General features: G+C 37.6%; 1 long non-coding RNA gene across 2 annotated transcripts in view; it reads left to right on the top strand.

The window, feature by feature from the left end:
• The window catches only part of LOC121102894, a 115,054-nt gene extending 97,332 nt beyond the window's left edge, over nt 1–17,722 (top strand). For both annotated transcript variants that reach the window (XR_005835006.1, XR_005835007.1), the window contains exon 3: nt 17,598–17,722. This is a non-coding gene — a long non-coding RNA (uncharacterized LOC121102894). The remainder of the gene's footprint in view (nt 1–17,597) is intronic.
• Nucleotides 17,723–18,482: the final 760 nt, after the last annotated feature.

Consider the following 18,482-nt stretch of genomic DNA (forward strand, 5'->3'; position numbering starts at 1 on the left):
CAATTTCCTATCAGAAATAATGCAGGTGAAAGGATAGTGGAGCAAGATCTTGACAGTTATGAAAGAAAACCTGTCAACCTAGAGTTCTGCACTCAGAGAAGGTATCTTTTAAAAATAAAAGTGAGATAATGACTTTTCAGACATAAAATCTAGAAGAAATAACTACCAGTAGACTTGTACTATAAGAAATATTAAAGTAAGCTCTTCAGATAGAAGGTAAATGTTTGATACTGGATGAACATACATACAAAGGAACAAAGAGTATCAGACATGATCATGGTAACTGCATAGATAAATATAGTTTTTTTTAATTTTTTAAATTTTTAAATCAAATCCAGTATAGTTAACATACTGATTGAGCAATTTTATACATCACTCAGTGCTCATCATGGTAAGTGTACTCTTAATCCCCTTACCTATTTAACCTGTCCCCCCACCTACCTCCCCTTGGGCAACTATCTGTTCTCTACAGTTGAGTCTGTTTCTTGGTTTGTCTCTTTTTTTCTTTGCTCTTTTGCCTTGTTTCTTAAATTCCACATGAATGAAATCCTATGGTATTTATCTTTCTCTCATCAGTTTATTTCACTTAGCATTATACCCTCTAGATCCATCCATGTTGTTGCAAATGGCAAGATTTCTTTATTTTTTTATGACTGATTAATATTCCATTGTGTATATATAACACATCTTCTTTATTCATTTATTGATGGACATAGGCTGCTTTCTTATCTTGGCTATTGTAAATAATGCTGCAATAAACATAGGGGTGAATATATCTTTTTGAATTAATGTTTTCATATTCTTTGGGTAAATACCAGTAGTAGAGTTCCTGGATCATATGGTAGTTCTATTTTTAATTTTTTGAGGAACCTCCATACTGTTTTCCCCAGTGGCTGCACCATTTTGCATTCCCACCAACAATGCATGAGGGTTCGTTTTTTAAATTAATTTTCTGTTTGGATGACCTATTCATTGATGTAAATGGAGTTTTAAAGTCCCCTACTCTTATTGTATTACTATTGATTACTTCCTTTGTAATTAGCTGTTCTATGTATTTGGGGTGCCTCATGTTGGTTGCATAAATATTTACAATTGCTATATCTTGTTGGATTGTTCTCCTTATGATTATATAAGGTCTTTCTTTGTCTCTTGTTAGTCTTTGTTTTAAAGTCTATTTTTTAAGTATTGCTACCCTGGCTTACTTTTCACTTCCATTTGCATGATAAATGCTTCTCTATCCCTTCACTTTTAATCTCTTTGTGTCATTAGGTCTGAAATGAGTCTCTTGTAGATAGCAGATAGATGGATCTTGCTTTTTTATCCTCTCTGTTACCCTATGTCTTTTGACTGGAGCATTTAGTCCATTTACATTGAAGATAATTATTGATAGGTATGTATTTATTGCCATTTCTTCCTTGTTTTATGGTTGTTTTTGTAATTCCTTGCTGTTCCTTTCTTCTCTTGCTCTCTCATGGCTTGCTGAATTTCTTTAGTGATATACTTAGATTCTGTTTTCCTTATGTTTTGCATATCTGTTACCAGTTTTTGATTTGTGGTTACCATTAGGTTTATATATAACATCTTATGCATATAGCAGTCTATAGTAAGTTGATGGTCGTGCTTAAGTTTTAACTCATTCTTTATTCTTCTCTTCTCCCACCCCATCTTTTAGGTATATGGTGTCATAATGTACATCTCTTTGTTTTGTGAATCTCTTGACTAATTTTTATAGATATATTTAATGTTACTGCTTTTGTGCTTCCTACTTTTCTTACTCCTATTTATGGTCTTTGCTTTCCACTCAGAGTCACCCTTAACTTTTTTTTGTAGGGCTGGTTTAGAGGGCATACATTTTTTTTAACTTTTGTTTGCCTGGGAAACACTTTGTTTCTCCTTCTATTCTGAATGATAGCCTTGCTGGGTAGAGTATTCTGGTTTGCTGGGTTGTTGGTTTTTTTTTCTTTTTTTCTTTCACCATTTTGAATATATTCTGCCACTCCCCTCTGGCCTATGAAGTTTTTGCTGAAAAATCCACTGAAAGCCTTATGTGATTTCCCTTTTATGTAACAGCTTTCTTTTGTTGTTTTTAAAATTCTCTTTATCACTACTTTTTGACATGTTAATTACTATGTGTCTTGGTGTGGACCTCCTGGGGTTGATTTTCTTGTTGGCTCTCTGTGCCTTCTGGATCTGGATTTCTGTTTCTTTCCCCAGATTTCTGTTTCCTTTCCCAGATTCAGGACATATTAAACTATTATTTCATCAAATAAATTTTCTGTGCCCCTTTCTCTCTCTTCTCCTTCTAGGATCCTTATAATGCAAATGTTGTTATGCTTAAGCTTGTCATTGAGTTCTCTTAGTCTATTTTCATTTATTATTATTATATTTTCTCTCCTGTTCAGCTTGATTACTTTCAATTGCTGTCTTTCAGATCACTGATCTCTTCTGCTTCATTTAGTCTATTTATTCTATCTAGTGTATTTTTTATTTCATTTATTGAGTTCTTCATTTCTTATTGGTTCTTGTTTATGTATTCTAACTTTTTGTTAAGGGTCTCACTGAGTTCCTCTGCTCTTAAGTCCAGTGAGTATACTTATGACCATTACTTTACATTCCTATCAGACAAATTACTTATCTCCATTTTGTTTAGCTCTCTTGCTGTGATTTTTGTCCTCTTCCCCTCTTCTTTATTTCATTTGAAACATATTCCTCTGTTTCTTCATTTTGACTAATTCTCTATGTTGGTTTCTGTGTGTTAGGAAAGTCAGCTACATCTTCTTTTCTTTCATGTAGTGGCTTTATGAAGATGGGCACTATAGTGCCTGGTGGTGGATTGTTCCAGTTTACTGGAAACTGATACTTCTGGGGTGTCTCCTATGTGTGATGTGTGTGCCCTGCTATTGTGGCTGAGACATATTCACCTTCAGGTCAGTTTTCTGCAATGGCTTCCATTGCCTGTTTTAGGCAGTGTTTGGTCCCTGTGTTAGTGGGCCATTCTGGGGCTGACTGCCTTATCCTTCAGTTGTCAGACCAGCCACTTGCCAGAGATGCAGAATCACCAAACTGCAGGACATTTTCCCTATGTTGTCCCCTCAGAAGTTTTCATTGCTAGGCAGGGCCTGCAGTCAGATCAGCTGTCTTCCTCCAGCTCATTGCTGGGGCTGCCAGCAAACTGATGTTCATGGTTATCTTCCCCTCTCCCCAGGGTAGGAGTCACTTTGGCATGGTGCTGGACCGTATTTGGGCGGCTTACATAATGCAAGGATTGTGGCACTGCTTTGGATGGACTTCAAATGTTGGAGGGAGAAGATCCACAAGATAATGCTGGGGTGAAGTGTGTGGTGCCAGCAAGGTCTGTACTGGTCCACTATGCAAGGAGACCTGTAGATACCTGGGAAAACTCCTGCTGAGGCTGGGATGGAGGGGGAATGTCCACAGGAGTACTTGTGGGCAGGGTGCACTGTTAGCAAGCTAGGTGGAGAGTGTTCTTGCTGCACTGGTTGCTGCATGTGTTCATGCATCTAGTCTGAGAGGTGGGGAGGGGAGTGGCACCTGCTAGATCTTTTGTTCTTGAAGTTCCCAAAGATCCCAGCGCCTCTAGCACATGCTCTAAGAGTAGTGAATAAATCTTCCCATACACCTCAAGCATTTTTCAAATTGCTGTTTTTATGCTGTATCTCAGTGGGGCTGTTTGTTGTGCTGTCTCTTTAAGGGTGGGGAATCAGTTTCCTATTGCCCTCCTAGCTTATCCTGAGCCAAGCTGCTGCTTTTTACAACCCCAGGTGTTAAGCCCCCCAATTGTAAGAAGTCATAAAGTTAGGCCTCTCTGGTTTTCAAAGCCAAATATTATGTTGATTTTTCTTCCCAGTGCAGGTTTCCCATGCCTGGGTGCCTGGTATGAGAGTCTGTTCCTCTCCCCTTTCCATGTCCATGGCATCCCTCACTCCCACAGAGAGTCCGCTGGGTTAGTTTGGTTCCCAGCCACATCTCCACCTTTCCTACTCTCTTTGATATAGCTTCTTCTTTACATTTAGCTGTGCAGAGTCTGTTCTGACAGTCTTTGGGTTGTTTTCTGGGATATTTACACTAATGTGGGTATAATCTAATTATATGTGTGGGACAAGGTAAGCTTAGGATCCTCCTACTTTGCCATCTTTTCCAGAAGTAGTCTATAGATTGTTTTCTTATTTGAATCTCTTTAAAGGTTAATGGTTTGAACAAAAATAAAAACCATATAGTGTGGGGTCTATATGTGAAAGCAAAGTGTGTGACAACAAAACTACAAAAGTCTGAAAGGAGAAATAAAAGTATAGTATGCATGAAATGGTATCATATTTGAATATAGACTGTGAAAGAATCTATTATCCCTAAAACAATTACTAAAAAAATCTACAAAAAGTAAACAAAAAAAATTATAGCTAATAAAGTCAACAATGCCACTAAAGAGTAATTAAAAGATCATCAGTTTATCCAAAATAAGACAAAATAAGAACAAATAGCAAAATAATAAAATGAAACTTAGCCATATTAATAATCACATTAAGTTACATAAAATACATCAATTAAGAGGCAGAGATAACTGGATACAAAAAATAAAACCAAATTATATTGCCTATGAGAAATGTACTTTAAAAGTAATAGTTAATAGTAAAGTCTAGGAAAAGATAATGAATAGAGGAAAAACTTAGAAAGATAGAAAATATCAACGGAACAGGATAGTGAGTCTAGAAATAGATTCACACTTAAAAGGACAACTGTTTTTTGAAAAATGTGCAAAAGCAATCCAGTGGAGAAAGGATGGTATTTCAACAAAAGATGTGGGAGCAATTGCATATTAAGATGCAAAAGAGCAAAGTTTAATGTACACATCATGCCATATACAAAAATTAACTCAAAGTGCGTCATTGACATAAACCAAGAGCTATAAAATTTCTGGATAAAAATTTTATTACCTTGGATCAGATATAATACCAAAAGCACAATCCATAAAAGAAAAAATTGATAAATTATACTTCATTAATTTAGAAACTTTTGCTTTTTGTAAGACACTGTTAAAAGAATGAAGAGACAAGCCATACGCTGGGAAAAGATTTTTGCAAATCATAGATCTGATAATTTTTATCCAGGATATATATATAAAAAATTCAAAACTCAATAATGAGAAAACAAGTAACCCAACACAAAAATAGGAAAAGTTTTTTTTTTTAATGATTTTTTATTATATTATGTTAGTCACCATACAGTACATCCCCAGTTTCCGATGTAAGGCTCGATGATTCATTAGTTGTGTATAACACCCAGTGCACCATGCAATACGTGCCCTCCTTACTACCCATCACCAGTCGATCCCATTCCCCCACCCCCCTCCCCTCTGAGGCCCTCAGTTTGTTTCTCATAGTCCATAGTCTCTCATGTTTCATTCCCCCTTCTGATTACCCCCCCTTTCTTTATCCCTTTCTTCCCCTACTGATCATCTTAGTTCTTATGTTCCATAGATGAGAGAAATCATATGATAGTTGTCTTTCTCTGCTTGACTTATTTCACTTAGCATTATCTCCTCCAGTGCCATCCATGTTGCACCAAATGTTGAGAATTCGTTCTTTCTGATAGCTGAGTAATATTCCATTGTATATATGGACCACAACTTCTTAATCCAGTCATCTGTTGAAGGGCATCTCGGCTCCTTCCACGATTTAGCTATTGTGGACATTGCTGCTATGAACATTGGGGTGCATATGGCCCTTCTCTTCACTACATCCGTATCTTTGGGGTAAATACCCAGCAGTGCAATGGCTGGATCATAGGGTAGCTCAATTTTTAACTTTTTAAGGGACCTCCACACTGTTTTCCAGAGTGGCTGTACCAACTTGCATTCCCACCAGCAATGTAGGAGGGATCCCCTTTCTCCACATCCTCTCCAACAATTGTTGTTTCTTGCCTTGTGTATTTTTGCCATTCTAACTGGCGTAAGGTGGTATCTCAGTGTGGTTTTGATTTGAATTTTCTTCATGGCTAATGATTTTGAACATTTTTTCATGTGTCTGTTAGCCATTTGTATGTCATCATTGGAAAAGTGTCTGTTCATATCTTCTGCCCATTTTTTGATTTGATTATTTGTTTCTCGTGTATTGAGTTTGAGAAGTTCTTTGTAGATCTTGGATACCAGTCCTTTATCTGTAGTGTCATTTGCAAATATATTCTCCCATTCCGTGGGCTGCCTCTTAGTTTTTCTGACTGTTTCCTTGGCTGTGCAGAAACTTTTAATCTTGATGAAGTCCCATAAATTCATTTTATCTTTTGTTTCTCTTGCCTTTGGGGATGTGTCATGAAAAAGGTTGCTTTGGCCAATGTCATAGAGGTTGCTGCCTATGTTCTCCTCTAGAATTTTGATGGATTCCTGTCTCACATCGAGGTCTTTCATCCATTTGGAGTTTATTTTTGTGTATGGTGTGAGATAGTGGTCAAGTTTCATTCTCTTGCATGTAGCTGTCCAATTTTCCCAGCACCATTTATTGGAGAGACTGTCTTTTTCCCACCGGATGTTTTTTCCTGCTTTATCAAATATTAGTTGCCCAAAGAGCCGAGGGTCCATTTCTGGGCTCTCTATTCTGTTCCATTGGTCTATGTGTCTGTTTTTGTGCCAGTACCATGCTGTCTTTGTGATCACAGCTTTGTAGTACAGCTCGAAATCCGGCATTGTGATGCCCCCAGCTTTGTTTTTCCTTTTCAACAGTTCCTTGGAGATTCGGGGCCTTTTCTGTTTCCATACAAATTTAAGGACTGTTTGTTCCAGTTCTTTGAAAAATGTCCTTGGTATTTTGATCGGGATAGCATTGAAAGTGTAGATTGCTCTGGGTAGCATGGACATTTTAACTATGTTAATTCTTCCGATCCATGAGCATGGAATATCTTTCCATCTTTTTATGTCTTCCTCAATGTCTTTCAAGAGTGATTTATAGTTTCTAGAATATAGGTCCTTTACGTCTCTGGTTAAGTTAATTCCAAGGTAACGTATGGTTTTTGGTGCTATTGTAAATGGGATGGATTCCCTAATTTCTCTTTCTTCGGTCTCGTTATTCGTGTATAGAAATGCAACTGATTTCTGAGCATTTATTTTGTATCCTGCCACGTTACTGAATTGCTCTATAACTTCTAATAGTTTGGGAGTGGCTTCTTTTGGGTTTTCCATATAGAGTATCATGTCATCTGCAAAGAGAGACATTTTGACTTCTTCTTTGCCAATTTGAATACCTTTGATCCCTTTTTGTCGTCTGATTGCTGTTGCAAGGACTTCTAGTACTATGTTGAATAATAGTGGCGAGAGTGGGCATCCTTGTCGTGTTCCTGATCTTAAGGGAAAGGCTTCCAGCTTTTCCCCATTGAGAATAATATTTGCAGTAGGCTTTTCATAGATGGCTTTTATGAGATTGAGAAATGTACCTTCTATTCCTACACTCTGAAGGGTTTTAATCAGGAAAGGATGCTGTATTTTGTCAAATGCTTTTTCGGCATCGATTGAGAGGATCATATGGTTCCTGAGTCTTTTCTTGTTGATATGATGTATCACGCTGATTGATTTGCGAATATTGAACCACGCTTGCATCCCAGGTATGAATCCCACTTGATCGTGATGGATAATCCTTTTAATGTACTGTTGGATTCTATTAGCAAGTATCTTGTTGAGGATTTTGGCGTCCATATTCATTAGGGAAATCGGTCTGTAATTCTCCTTTTTGAGGGGGTCTTTGCCTGGTTTGGGGATCAAGGTAATATTGGCCTCATAGAATGAGTTTGGTAGCTTTCCTTCTGTTTCTATTTTTTGAAATAGCTTTAGGAGAATAGGTATTATTTCTTCTTTGAATGTTTGGTAGAATTCCCCAGGAAAACCGTCCGGGCCTGGAGTTTTGTTATTTGGAAGGTTGTTTATCACTGACTCAATTTCATCATAATTAATTGGCCTGTTTAAGGAATCAATTTCTTCCGGTTTCAATCTTGGTAGTTTATAGGTTTCCAGGAAGGATTCCATCTCTTCCAGATTGCTTAGTTTATTGGCATATAGCTGTTGATAAAAATTTCTAATAATCCTTCCAATTTCAATGGTGTTGGTTGTGACCTCTCCTTTTTCATTCATAATTTTAATAATTTGGGTCCTTTCTCTTTTCTTTTGGATAAGTCTTGCCAGTGGTCTGTCAATTGTATTGATTCTCTCAAAGAACCAGCCTCTAGTCCTGTTGATCTGCTCTACTGTACTTCTGGTTTCTGATTGATTGATTTCTGCTCTCATGTTGGTCAACTGCTTCCTCATGAGTGAATTAGGCCTGTCCCTCTGTCGCTGTTCCAGCTTCTTGAGGTGAGAATATAAAAACTGCATTTTAGATTTTTCTATTCTTTTGAGTGAGGCTTGGATGGCTATGTATTTCCCCCTTAGGACTGCCATTGCAGTATCCCATAGGTTTTGGACCATTGTGTTTTCATTCTCGTTGGTCTCCATAAATTGTTTAAGTTGATTTTTGATTTCCTGGTTTCTCGAGTCATTCCTGAGCAGGATGGTTCTTATTCTCCAAGTGTTTGAGTTTCTTCCAAATTTTTCCTTTTGGTTGAGTTCCAATGTCAGAGTGTTGTGGTCTGAGAATATGCAGGGGATAATTTCAATCATTTGGTATCAGTTGAGACCTATTTTGTGTCCCAGAACATGGCCTATTCTTGAGAATGTTCCATGGGCATTAGAATAGAATAAGTATTCCTTGGTTCTGGGGTGTAGTGTTCTATATATATCTATGAGGTCCAACTCGTCGAGTATGGCATTCAAAGCCTTTGATTCTTTGCTTAGTTTTTGCCAGGGTGTTCTGTCTATTTCTGATAGTGGAGTGTTGAGGTCCCCTACTATTAATGTATTTTTGTCTCTATGTCTCTTTATTCTGGTTAAGAGTTGGCTTGTGTATCTTGCTGCTCCCCTGTTGGGGGCATATATATTTGTAATTGTCATATCCACTTGTTGGATACATCCTTTAAGAATATTATAGTGCCCTTCTGCATCTCTAACTATAGTCTCTAGTTTAAAATCCAATCTATCTGATATGAGAATTGCTACCCCAGCTTTCTTTTGAGTTCCATTTGCATGAAAGATGGTACTCCATCCCCTTACTCTCAGTCTGAATGCATCTTTGGGTTCGAAATGAGTCTCTTGTAGACAGCAAATGGATGGGTCATTTCTTTTTATCTGATCTGCAACCCTGTGACACTTTACGGGAGCGTTTAAACCATTTACATTGGCACTAAGAACTGAGAGATACAATTTTAATGATGCCATGTTGCCAGTAAAGTCTTTGTTTGTATTGGTTATGACTTCCTTTTCTGTATCAGTCTTGGGGCCTTTTTACCTTTATAGAACCCCCCTTAATATCTCCTGTAGGGCTGGTTTTGTGGTTACAAAATTGGTTAATGACTGGCGATTCTGAAATGTCTTTATTTCTCCATCAATTCTGAATGACAGCCTTGCTGGATAAAGGATCCTTGGCTGCATGTTTTTCTCTGAAAGAGCTTTAAAAATGCCCCCTCCCCCCACCCCTTTCTCTCATTCCAGGTCTATGTAGACAGGTCTGACGTAATTCTGATGCCTTTGCCTTGGTACATGAGAAATTTCTTTGCCCTGGCCACTTTCAATACTGTATCCTTGGATCTAATATTTGTGAAATGCACTATGACGTGACGTGGCGTAGGTTTGTTGTGGTTGAGCTTGGGAGGGGTCCTCTCTGCCTCTTGGACATGAATGTTTGTTTTCCTCGCTAGATTAGGGAAGTTTTCAGCTACAATTTGTTCAAATATCTCTTCTAGACCTCTGTTTTTCCCCACCCCCTCGGGGATGCCGAAGATTCTGACATTGGATCGTTTCATTGAGTCAGTAATCTCCCGTAACCTACATTCGTGGGTGTGGATTTTTTTAAGACCAGCTTCTATTTTCGTTTTTTCCTCTATTAACCCATCCTCCAATTCACTAATCCGTTCCTCTGTCTTGGTGACCCTGGCTGTCAGAGCCTCTAGTTTTGCCTGCATTTGGCTCATAGAATTTTTAATTTCTGTCAGATTCACTCTCATTTCTGTCCTTAGGGATTCTATATTCTCAGTAACCTTTTCGTTAATACTTTTTTCAATTCTACTCATCATTTTGACCATCGTTACCCTGAAGTCCATTTCTGATAATTTGTTTACATCCATATCCATTATTTCTGTGGCAGAGGCCACAGACTCACTGTCTTTTCTTTGCTGGCGGGGGCTTCTCCTTCTTATCATTCTGATGAGGAGAGGTTGCGGGTTTGTCCAGAGCCCAAATTATTGACTGGGTCCCAGGACATGCCCCTTGTTTTATAGGGATCTTGGGGATGTGGGCTTCTTTAAAGATTTTATTTATTTATATATGGCAGAGAGCCAACCAGCGAAAGAGGGAACACAAGCAGGGGAGTGGGAGAGGAAGAAGCAGGCTCCCAGCAGAGGAGCCCGATGAGGGACTCCTTTCTAGAACGCCAGGATCATGCCTTAAGCTGAAGACAGGTGCTTAATGACTGCGCCACCCAGGCGCCCCGGGTTGTGGGCTTCTTGGTTTTTCAGCTTGCCTTCTGTGTTCTGGGGGAGGGGCCTGCTGCGCCGATACTCAGGCAACCCTGTTTGGGTAGAGTCTCCGTGTCCTCTGCGAGGGGGCATGGGGATGGGCACGCTGTGAGCCGGTACTTCCAGGCTTTTGTTCTCTGGCGGCTTTCCCAGGCGGTTTGCTGTGCCTCTTCTGAGAGAGCAGCAGTGGCTGAATTTCAGCCTCTGTCACAGAACAGAGGGATTGTGGCCCATTCTCCACTGATGTTCTGGCCACTTTAACTCCGTTACTGTTGGTGCTGCTCAACCCTGCAGTGTCCCGGGATGTGAGCCCCACACCTGGTGTCCCAGCCCTCACTTCCAGGGCCGGTGCGTCTCTGTCCTTTGTGTTTCTAATGCCGCCAGCTGCCCCTGTGCACTCCCGGATCTCCCTGTCTCAGTCTATTTCCGGTGAGCACACAGGGATTCCAGAGCTCCTTGAGAAGCCTGGTGGCACGCTCCCGGCTCAGGGTCTCAGTCTGCTGTTTCACCCGTGCAGTCTAGGAGTCCGCCCGCTCCCCCATGCAGGTGGCCACCGCTTCCTGGCACCCGAATGCAGCAGCTCCCTCCCCCTTCCGTTTACCTTCCGATATCTGTGCGTGGTTTCACGGCTCCCCGCTTTGTACCTCAATACTCAGCACTGGAGATGTTCATTTGTAGAGATCCAGATGTATCTTCCTTGTCTCAGGCTGCTTCCGTGGTTGTTTCTAGTAAAGGTTTTTAACAGACATTTTACCCAAGAAGATAGACAGATGGTAAATAAATATGTGAAAAGATCATCAATGATATTGGTGCTTAGGGAAAGGCAAATTAAAACTGCAATGAGAAATTGTACATTTCTTTTAGAATGGTTAAAATTTAATGGGGTGCCTGATTGGCTCAGTCAGTTAAGCATCCATCCTTTGATTTCAGCTAAGGTCATGATCTCAGGGTCATGAGATCAAGCCCCATGTTGGGCTCTATGCTCAGCATGCGTGTGCTTGAGATGATCTCCTTCTATCCCTCCCCCACTGCTTGCTCATTCTCTTTCTAAAATAAAAATAGATAGAATCTTAAAGAAAAGTTGAAATTTAAAATACTGACTGTATCAAGTGTTGGTAAGGATGTAGAGAAACTTGAACTCTTTTCCATTGTTGGTGGAGGTGTGAAATGTTTAACCAGTTTGGAAAGCAGTTAGGTTTATGTGAAACTTTTTAGAAACTGCCAATCATGTGATTCAGTCATTCCACTTAAAAGAAATAAAAGCATACACCCATACACAGATTTGTATGTAAATATTCAGAGCAGATTTATTTGTATTATTTATATGCATGACAACATGGATGAATCTCAAAATAATTATGTTGAGTGAAAGGAGACCAAAAAAGAATACATGAAGTATAATTCCATTTATATAAAATTCTAGATAATACAAACTAAGCTAGAGTGACATCAGATCAGTGGTTGCCAGGAATGGGAAATGGTGGAAGGTGGAATTACAAAGGTGCATAATAAGTTCATTGGGGGTAATGGATGTGTTTATTATTCTGTTTGTGGTGATGGTTTCACAGATGAATATATGACAGTTTCTCAAATTTTACTCTGTAAATATATGTAGCTTATTGTATGTTAGTTTCTTAACTGTTTTATTGATATCCTTATTGATATTGTGAAACTTTCATGGGAAAATCATTTTCATATCTCTGTTTGGTATGAGAGAAACATACTAAGCAAAACAAATTTACCCATGTCTAGAAATATTTTTTATCACTTAAATATCTACATGGAAATAAGGCTGAGTTATACAGCATGATTTCAGACCCAAAGATAGAGAACAGAAAAATGTAGGTTCAAGAAACCTGAAACTTTAGCTCACCCTGGCACTTTGTCAGTGCGGGTAGTTGGAGCCATGTATTTTCATAATGATGAACATAATTGTTGAGTTGAATTTTAAGTCTTGGAACTAAAATAGCTATCAGTGGGAGCTATGTGGAGCTCAATTATAAATGAATGAATTGTAATTGTAAGTTGCTTAATATAGTAATTATTGAGGCAGATGTACAGTAATTAGTTTATAGCACTAAAATTTTACTTTGTGATTTTTTTAAATACCTTTCAAAAGAGAAGTAGCTATGGACAGGCAGAATTGGGTGTGGAATCTGAAGTGGTTTTAGGATTTTTCTGCATCAAACCAGGGCTTGTATGTTAGCAAGCAGTGCTAGTGACAGAACATTTGGGCTCAGGAATCACAGAGAACTGTGTGTAGTAGTGAAAGAGCTAGATGAAAAACTGGGCAATGAAAAGTATGACTTTTGAGTGGGATGTCAATATGCAAAGGAACATCTGGGTCAATACACACAAGTATTATTATTGATTTGCTGGTCATCAACTGACAAGTTGCAACAAGAGGGCAAAACTTTATATCAACTTCTCGGACTATCCACAGTTCCAAGACGTAGAATGTGAAGTAGTACCAAGAAGAGGGATCTGGGAGTTGGGCAAACTTGGGTTGGAATCCCAAGTTTACCACCTATCAGCTATGTAATCATTAGCAAGATGTGTTGTTTCCCTACTTATAAAGTGGAAATAGAACCTACATTTTTAAGATAGTAGAGCTAGCAGAGGTAATGTATGTGAAGTACCTAGTACTCCCAACCACTTTACCCTACATGGGTATTTGCTCTAAGGTGTAAAATGGTCCTGAAACTTGAATGACCCTTATGACACTTTCAAACCATACTTTGCTGGGTTCTTGTAAGAATTAAAAAGAATTAGAGGTATACTCTATAAAGTACTTAGTATGATGCCTTGTACATGACACAGAGTAGATGCTCAAAAAATGGTAGCTAGTATGTACATTAATTATTAAAGGTTGCAATTGAAGCACCAATAACAGTTGTGTTCCCTCGAGCAACTCACTTATCATTTCTTCCTTTTGAGCTAATTACCCCTAATGCCCCCTCTACCTTTGCAATTCTATAGCTTGCTTTCCTTTTCTGTTCTTTTTTGTCTTTTTAAGTTGAAGTATAGTTGACACACAATGTTACATTAGTTTCAAGTATACAATATAGTGATTTGACAAGTTTATATGTTACACTATGCTCACAAGTATACCATTTGTCACTGTGCAACACTGTTACATCATTGACTATATTCTCTATGCTGTACCTTTTACCTTCATAACTTATTCATTCCTTAACTGGAAGCCCGCGTCTCCCTCTCCCCTTCACCCATTTTCCCCCTACTTCCCCACTCTGGCAACCATGTTCATTTTCTGTATTTTGTTTGTTTTGTTTTTTTAGATTCCACATACAAGTTAAATCATATGGTATCTCTTTTTCTTGTCTGACTTATTTCACTTACCATAATACCCTGTAGGTCCATCCATGTTGTCACCAATGGCAAAATTTCATTATTTTTATGGCTGAGTAATATTCCTTTGTGTGTATACCCACACCCGTACCACATCTTTATCCATTTATCTATGGATGGACGTTGGGATTCCTTCCATATCTTGGCCATTGTAAATAATGCTGCAATAAACATAAGGGTGCATATAACTTTTCAAATTACTGTTTCTTTTCTTTGGGTAAATATCCAGTAGTGGAATTATTGGATCATATGGTAAATCTATTTGTATTTTTTTTAAGGAAACTGCATACTATTTTCCACAGTAGCTGCACCAATTTATGTTCCCACCCACAGTGCACAGATACCTTTTTCTCCATGTCCTCACCAAACTTATTTCTTGTCTTTTTGATACTAGCCACTTTGACTGGAGTGAGGTGGTATCTCATTGTGGTTTTGATTTGCATTTCCCTGATGGTGAGTGATGTTGAGCATGTTTTCATGTGTCTGCTGGCTATCTGTAAGTCATCCTTGATAAAATGTTTATTCAGATCCTCTGCTGTTTTTTAAATGAGAGTTTTGGGTTTTTTGGTGTTGTATCAGGTGGGTTTTTTTTTTTTGGATATTGGTTAATATCCAATATCCAATAATTGGTCCCTTATTGGATATATCATTTGCAAATAACTTCTCCCATTCAGTAGGTTGCCTATTCACTTTGTTGATGATTTTCTTTGCTGTGAAAAAGTCTTTTTATTTTGGTATAGACCCAGTAGTTTATTTTTGCTTTTGTTTCCCTTGCTGAAGGGACGTATTTAGAAAAATATTGCTAAGGCTGTTGTCAAAGATTACTGTCTTTTTTTTCTTTTAGGAGTTCTTTGGTTTCAAGTCTCATATTGAGGTCTTTAATCCATTTTGAGTTTATTTTTGTGTAAGGTGTAAGAAAGTGGTTCAGTTTCATTCTTTTGCATGTAGCTGTCCAGTTTTTCCAGCACCATTTATTGAAGAGACTGTCTTTTCCCCATTGTATATTTTTGCCTCCTTTATTGCAGATTAATTGACCATATAGGTGGCAAATATAGGTTTATTTCTGGGCTTTCTAATGTGTTCCATTGACCTATGTGTCTATTTTTTTGCCAGTACCATAATATTTTTATTATTATAGGTTTGTAGAATATCTTGAAATCCGCATGTTCATCAACAGATGAATAAAGAAGATGTAGTATATATATCCAATGGAATATTACTCAGCCATAAAAAAGATTGCTATCTTGTCATTTGCAGCAGCATGGATAGATTCAGAGGGTATAATGCTAAGCAAAATAAGTCAAAGAAAGATAAATACCATATGATTTCATTCATTTGTGAAATTTAAGAAACAAAAATGAACAAAAAGAACAAGAGACAAAAAAGTAGACTTTTAAATATAGAGAACAAATTGGTGGTTACCAGAGTAGAGGTGGGTGAGGAGTTGGATGAACTAGATGAAGGGAATTAAGAGTACACTAATCTCAATAAACACTGAATAATGTACAGAATTGTTGCAACTATATTGTGCACCCGAGACTAATATAATGCCGTACATTTATTGTACTGTATTAAAGTATAAAATAAAAAAAAAGATTATCTTGAAATCTGGGATTGTGATACTTCCAGCTTTGTTATTTCTCAAGATTGCTTTGGCTATTCACGGTCTTTTGTGGTTTCATACAAATTTTAGGATTTTCTAGTTCTGTGAAAAATGCTATTGGTATTTTTATAGGGTCGAGTTGAGTCTGTAGATTGCTTTAGGGAGTCTGGCCATTTTAACAGTACTAATTCTACTCCATGAGCATGGAATATCTTTCTATATGTATCTTCAGTTTCTTTTGTCAGTATTTTATAGTTTTTGGAGTATGGATCTTTCACCTTTTGGTTAAGTTTATTTCTAGGTATTTTTTCTTTTTGGTACAATTATAAATGGAATTGTTTTCTTAATTTCTCTTTCTGCTCCTTCATTATTAGTGTATAGAAATGCAACAGATTTCTGTATGTTAATTTTGTATTTTGCAACTTAACTGAATTCATTTATTCTAATAGTTTTTTTTTGGTGGATTCTTTAGGGTTTTCTGTGTATAGTGAAAATTTTACTTCAGCAGATAGTGAAAATTTTACTTCTTCCTTACCAATTTGGTTGCCTTTTATATCTTTTCTTATCTGATTGCTATGACTAGGACTTCCAGTGCCCTACTTTGTTCTTAACTTTGTATTGTTTTCTTTTTCATAATTAAAAAGAATAAAAATTTAAACAATGAGAGGAGAATGAAATGGTTTCTATCACCCAAATCCTCAACTATATCAACTGTCTCTTGTGTCTTCTTTCAGGAAATTGTGTGTGTGTGTGTGTGTGTGTGTGTGTTTACTTTCACACAAAAAATACACAGGTTATTCTAAACATACTGTTCTAGATCTTAATTGATTTTTTCCAATTAACAATTTATCTTGAAGATTTTACCATATCATATAGACTTATCTGCTATGTTATGTTTTTTGTCAATGACATAGTAGTAGGTATGTTATATTCCTAATGAGTAGAAGTAGTATAGCTTATTTAATTAGTCCTCTATTAATGGACATAAAGCTTATTTTTCCTTTGCTTTAAAAAACAATGCAGGAGTCATTTGTGCATTTTTTTTGCATATGCATACATTTATAAGATATATTTTTTATAAGATGTATTTTTAGAAGTTGAATTTCTAGGTCAAAGGGCATGTGTAGTAAAATTTTGATAATCTCAAAAAGGGGTCCTCCAAAGAGAATGAACAAATTTATGTGGCCACTAACTATGTATTTGTAATTATCTCCCCATACACTTACCAACACTGTGATAACTTGATTTTTTACAGAGACTAAGTTTTTCATTAACACTATTCAGTTCATCCTCTAAATTTTTTTAAAGATTTATTTATTTATTTATTTATTTATTTATTTATTTATTTATTTGACAGAGGAAGAGACAGCCAGAGAGAGAGGGAACACAAGCAGGGGGAGTGGGAAAGGAAGAAGCAGGCTCCCAGTGGAGAAGCCCGATATGGGGCTCCATCCCAGGACTCCGGGATCACGCCCTGAGCTGAAGGCAGACGCTTAATGACTGAGCCACCCAGGTGCCCTTCAGTTCATCCTCTATTAATCACACTTTTTTTCCTGTAGAAATTACTTGATTTGACAAACATTTAGTCTCATAAAACTTTATTGTGTGTGAAGTATATTGTTAGATGTTTGGGGAAGTCAGAATTCATTAGATACAGTCTCTAACCCTGACCAGATGCTAACACTATTGAGGAAGGCAGACACATTCTGTCCTCAGATTACCTTTCCCACCTTATCTATGTAATAAATTTGTGAGAACTGTGGGACTGAAAATGAGCAAGTTTCATGAATATTTTAAGTGAGTACTAGAAGTTTCATGAATATGTTAAGTAGATGTGAGAATTTCCATGAATATATTAAGTAGGAGAATAATTAGCATGGACAGAGCAGCCATAGCTTCCTAACCTCTATCTCTTGCATGCTCATTTGCTACCTTTGCATTTTTTCACAGTTATGAGCTAGTACAAGGAGATCTGATTGGGGATTTATGACTTATCATGTGTCTTTCATGTTTCTTACAGGTTAGCTGACTCACTATCCCAGATGTCTATAACTAGATTAAAACACTTCTGCATCACTCTGAAAAAGAGCTCTTCTCTGAGAAACAATGATGTTTTAATGAGCAGCAGTAAACCAAGATCAGGACAACAAGGTAAATGGTTAACATAAATGAGGCTTCGGAAGCAAATAAATGGATGGCAGAAATGGGGAGATGGTGAGAGTTGGGGAGAGACAATAACAATAATTCCAAAATGCAAGAATGAAGACAAATATTGGCTACATTTAAGTTCTTATAAGCCTTATGTTAGGTTTTTAATATTTGTCTTTATTAATTTAGGCTGAATGTGCACATGAAGTATTCTTTATCAGAGACACATTCCTTATTAAATACTTCACGGTAAATAAGTGCTCTGGCCTCCTCTTTGACCTAGTCTTAGCCTCTGGGTGATGCGATGAGAGCCAAGTCAACTTTTTTTATTTTTGAAGTAATTGGATACCCCATAGGAAAGGGAAGAGTAACATGATTTTTTTTTCTTTTTGCACACAAAGGGGAAGGAGGCAGCTGTCTTCTCTCTCTCTGGAAAGGTTTTTCCTGACTCCAAGCCTGACTCCAGCCCTTACATGTGCAAATAAAATCACTCCAGGTACTTGATAGTCCCTTGTCTCTAGGATTTGTGACAAAAGGTATCCCAGGGTCAGGGGATTATTATTTCTTAAAATGGAAATACCTCGGTAGCTAATGCTCCCTTCTCCAGGCACCTTCTGACCTAACCTAGGTACCTATCCTGGGACTTACCCACTTGACTTTTGGGGCAGTTTTAATCTGTAGATTTAGACATATTTCAAGGAGAAGTGAAAGTAAGCTTTCCTTCACTTTATAGCATATACATTTTTGTAGCTCAGGA

Source organism: Ursus maritimus, unplaced genomic scaffold, assembly GCF_017311325.1.
Source record: "Ursus maritimus isolate PB19 unplaced genomic scaffold, ASM1731132v1 scaffold_16, whole genome shotgun sequence".
NCBI classification, from domain to species: domain Eukaryota; kingdom Metazoa; phylum Chordata; class Mammalia; order Carnivora; family Ursidae; genus Ursus; species Ursus maritimus.